Source organism: Diceros bicornis, chromosome 33, assembly GCF_020826845.1.
Source record: "Diceros bicornis minor isolate mBicDic1 chromosome 33, mDicBic1.mat.cur, whole genome shotgun sequence".
Lineage (NCBI taxonomy): Eukaryota > Metazoa > Chordata > Mammalia > Perissodactyla > Rhinocerotidae > Diceros > Diceros bicornis.
The window spans coordinates 18,957,387-18,962,076 of NC_080772.1; positions in this window are offsets into that span (position 1 = coordinate 18,957,387).

A 4,690-nucleotide genomic window follows, 5' to 3' on the forward strand; every position below is an offset into this window, starting at 1 on the left:
ACATTCATGTTGGGGGGCTGCCCCCTCTCCACTAAGCCACTCAAGTCACATCCCTCTGATGCTTTTAAGCCACGTATCCTGGGAACCACTCCCAGTCTTTGGAATCAGAAAGAGTGAGGGTGGGTCCCAGGCCTGTGGATGTTTCTCACGCTGCTTGGCAGGCCTGATATACAGCCAGGGTTAAGAACCACATATCTTGGAGGAGAGGTCTGTCCAGAACACTCTTCTTGCTTTTGTTCATCACAGGTCCCCAACCTTTAGCAAAGATCAGAAGCCCTGGAGAGCTTGCTAAAACACAGATTGCTGGGCTCTACCCCAGAGTTTCTGATTTAGTTGGCAAGATGGGCCTGAGAATTTGCATGTCTAACAAGCTCCCCCCCGGGGTGATGCTGATGCTGCGGTCTGGGGACAATTTGAGAACCACCTCGCTCCATCCAGTCCCCAGCTGCTGTTATCATCACCAGGGCTGTTTTTAAATACTTATGCCTGGGCCATAGAGAATCATATTTAAATAGTCTGGTGGGGGACCTGAGCTCCTTATAATTCTAATACATCCAGATCAGGAATGTCTGTTCTCCTTAAGTGAACTCTCTGCTCTAACCCCAAAGTGTGCCCCAGGACCCTTGGGCTTCACAGGGGCTCCTTAGAAACTCGGTCTCTCAGGCCCCGCCCCAGACCTGTGGAAGCAGAATCTGCATTTTAACAAGAGCCCCTGGTGATTCCTGTGCACGTTAGAGTCTAAGAAGCATTGCTTAGGTTTCAGTCTAAACGGAACTTCCTCAGTGAGGGCTTCTTCCAGTCCCTTTTCGAGGGTGGATCTCCGGAGCTCTCCCACAAAGGTAGTGCCACTCAGGCCTTCCTGTTAGCCAAATAGGTAGCCAAACATTTTGCAGAGCACGCAGTTCAGAAATAAAGTCTTCCACTGACATTAATTGACTGCCCTTTGAGTAACTGTAGAAGCAAAACTTTTAAATGGACGTAAGTGGGCATCCACGTGCCGACAGTGTAGAACCCTCAGCAGTGACTTCCCAGAACCTTGGAGAAGAGGACCTCAGACCAGGACAGACTCTGTCTTACTTAGGATGAGCCTGGTCCTGAACAGGGGTCGCCACCAGTACTCATGGGTGTGGTGTATACTACTATCGCATACAGATTATAGGGTCTGTATTCCAAAATGAGGACCCAGCCGTCCACTCCTCCACAGATTACAAGGAACCTGAGCTAGGAGCACCCTAACTGTCCATGTGATCAAGATTCTGGGCTCAGAGCACAAAAGCCAAACAGGATTGGTGGGCAAAAAATTAAAAGATTAATAATATCAAGTATTGCCAAGCGTGTAGGGAATAAACCCCTCATATCCAATTGTGAAAGTGTCAGTGAAAATGTCAACTGATGCAGGATTTTTGGAAGGCAATTCAGAAAAATCCCTCAAAATTTTAAACATGCATATGCTATGACCCACACTCCCACAACTAGAAGTGTGGCCCACAAAAATGCTGGAAGACATATATGAAGATAAATATATAAAAATGTTCTTTGCAGCATTGCTACTAATTTTAAAAAACGGAAATAAGCTATAGGTCTATCAAGAAAGGAGTAGATAGGGGGGCCAGCCCGGCGGCGCAAGCGGTTAAGTGCAGGCACTCCACTGCAGAGGCCTGAGGTGTGCCGGTTCAGATCCCGGGCGCACAGCGACGCACGGCTTGGCAAGCCATGCTGTGGCGGTGTCCCATATAAAGTGGAGGAAGACGGGCACGGATGTTAGCCCACGGCCAATCTTCCTCACCAAAAAAAAAAAAAGAAAGGAGTGGATAAATTCTTATAATGCAGTGGTCTTCTGCTCATCTATTTAAAGCATGGGAACTATATATATGTTCACAAGTGAATGAATGTGTCTGTGTGTGTGTGTGTGTGTGTATTATGACTCCATTTCTATTTTTATAAAATTATATATAAATATATATATACATGAAAAATCTAGAAATACACCCACCATTCTGTAAACAATGATTGCTTTTAGGAAGTGAGACTAGAATGGGGAAGTATATTTAACTTTTTCTGTATACCCATCTACAATTCTTGAATTTTTTGCCATAAGCAAGTATTATTTTATTATTTAAGATATATTTCAAACAGGTAAAAATTATTTCTTAAGAATTGCTTTTCTCTGGGTATGTTTCTTTACAGTAGCCCACTTAGTTATATGTTTCAGGCTTATTCATTAGACATGATACAATATACTGTAATTCATTAAGTTTGGGCTTTCTTAGAAAAAAACTAATCCAGCCTGACCCCTTAAGATTAAATCCAGGTAACCCTGGTTGCCTTCTGGGTGCCCCAAATGTTCTTAATTTCAATTTAGTATCAGGTCCTTGAAACCACATTCGTGTCTTTTAGGCCCTGCCCTTTAATGTTGCCTCTCATAAAGCATGTGGTTAACCAAAACCCCAAATTTCTTTTTAATAAATTGCTGCTAAACCAGGTCACCCCAATTCTGTACTTAGTTAAATTTTTTTAAACGTAAAAGTAGACGTTTTCATTTAGATTTGTTAAATTTCATCTTGTAGGTTTTATTACCTGCAGTCTGTTAACATAATTTCAGTCTGTTAACATATTGTTGGATCTTGCTTTCTATTGCACTAGATATTCCTCTAAATTTTATATCATCTAAAAATTTAATCACTGTGGAAGTTATAAAACTTACAGACATCTCTTTTAGATAGTACTCCTTTTAGCTGAAAATGACCAAAACCTACTTAAATGTAAGCAAAAAGGAAATTTATCAGATAGATACTGAGGTATCTCATTGACCACAAGGCAGCAATGACACTAGGCCTGAGAGAGACAAGGCAGGAAATGGGAAACCATCAAGCCAGGGCAGTATTCTTTCCCTCCCTTATCTCTGCCTCTTTATGCTCTGTCTTTCTCAATCCACCACACCCACCCCTCACTCTCCCAACACTCCCCTGACCTCCAAGCCCCTAACCCTCTCACTGTCCCTCACAAGTGTGCACGTAACCACAGACCCACCATGTGTGGGCCAAGGTGAAAGTACCTGCTCCCCTCCCCCAGCTAAAACTCTTTACCCTAGATTTGCATTCAGATCCCAGGCCCCTTCCAGACCAGCACTTCCATTTACTTCCACTGGTTTCCTCTCACCTTCACCCCCATTGGCCCTGAGAGCCACACCAGATATTCAGAGTTAACACCTTCCCTCTGGCCCAATTTCTGTCTCCAGGAGACAGCAGTTTGTGTCAGGTGTCCACTCTGGTTCAATCAAATGTGGCCAAAGGGACAAATTCAGGTGGAACAAACATGGCTTCCCAGAGCCATCCTCTGTGGCTGAGTAACAATTCTCAGAGACACAGTGCAATATTGACAACTACCTGATGAGCAAATGCCCCAAATTTGTCTATTATAGAATATCAATGTATGCCAAGTCCAAGCCTAAGAGATTAGGGCTCAGGTCCCCCCTAGTTCAAAGTAGGGGGGATGGCTTTGCAGGTAAAGAATGGAGTATAATTTAGTGGTCAAGTACATTGGCTTTGGAGTCAAGTTAGGGATCTAATCCTAATTCTGTCATGAACTAGGTATTTTAATCTTGGGCAAGTTACTCAGTCTCTTCATGCCTCAGTTTTCTCACCTATAAGATGGCAAAACTAAGAGTCTCATTGGGTGATTGTAGACATTAAATGACACTATATATCAGGCTTGCTAGCTCTTAGCAAGCATTTAACAAATGCCAACTATCATTATTAATATTATTATCAATTATCAATCATCATCATCATTATCAATATGAAGAAGTAAATCTGTAATGGTATAATGAAAGATAGTGGGTTTGACATAATGCATATATATTTCAACCATACCCTATTTTTGTGTATGTATATATAGCCTAAAATATAGGAGCTATATATATCCTATATATATAGGATAATATATATTAGAATATTTGTGGTAATAAAAATATAACCTTCCTATAACCGGGTACCTTGAGTGTCGGGACACTACTTGTTACCATATCCCTGCCAGCACTTGAAGGTTGTACCAGGAGATGCTAAGCACACAGCTCTCTAGAAATGTCAGCCTTGTCTTGTACTGGCATGGAGAGAAAACGCTCTGGAGAAACAGTCCTTTTGTTTAAAATAGAAACTTTGAAGGAAGCCAAATTAACGCATGACAAATTACTGAATATCCAGTTCTTGTGGAGGGAAAAAAAAAAAAGCCCCTTTATTTCTGAAATGAAAAGGAGAATTGCTGGGACCAAAATTCACGTTTCCTTTTCGGTGAAAGTCTCCAGCCAAGCTCGGCGCTAACCGAGTAGGCGATTTCACTTCATCACCACTTCACAAAAGACTTCCAAATTCACTGCGGCAGACACGGCAAAATAAAAATGTTAAATACGTCCTGGCTGGGAGGGGACTGAAGCCTCCACGCTCAATCAAAGGTTTGCAATAATAGGATTCATAAAAAAAAAAAAAAAGGAAGAAGAAGAAGAAAAAGACAGATGGGATTAGAAAATGTTGCAGTGAAGACTCTGGAATGAGATGAGATCACAGCCCCAGCCTGTCTTTTGTGGACCTGCACAATGATCCCGGAGCCAGAGTGGATTAGGAAACGTCGCGACTAGGGGTTCAAACAGGGGCCTCCGGTTCCCAGGCACTTTTGGGGAGAGAAGGCTGAAACG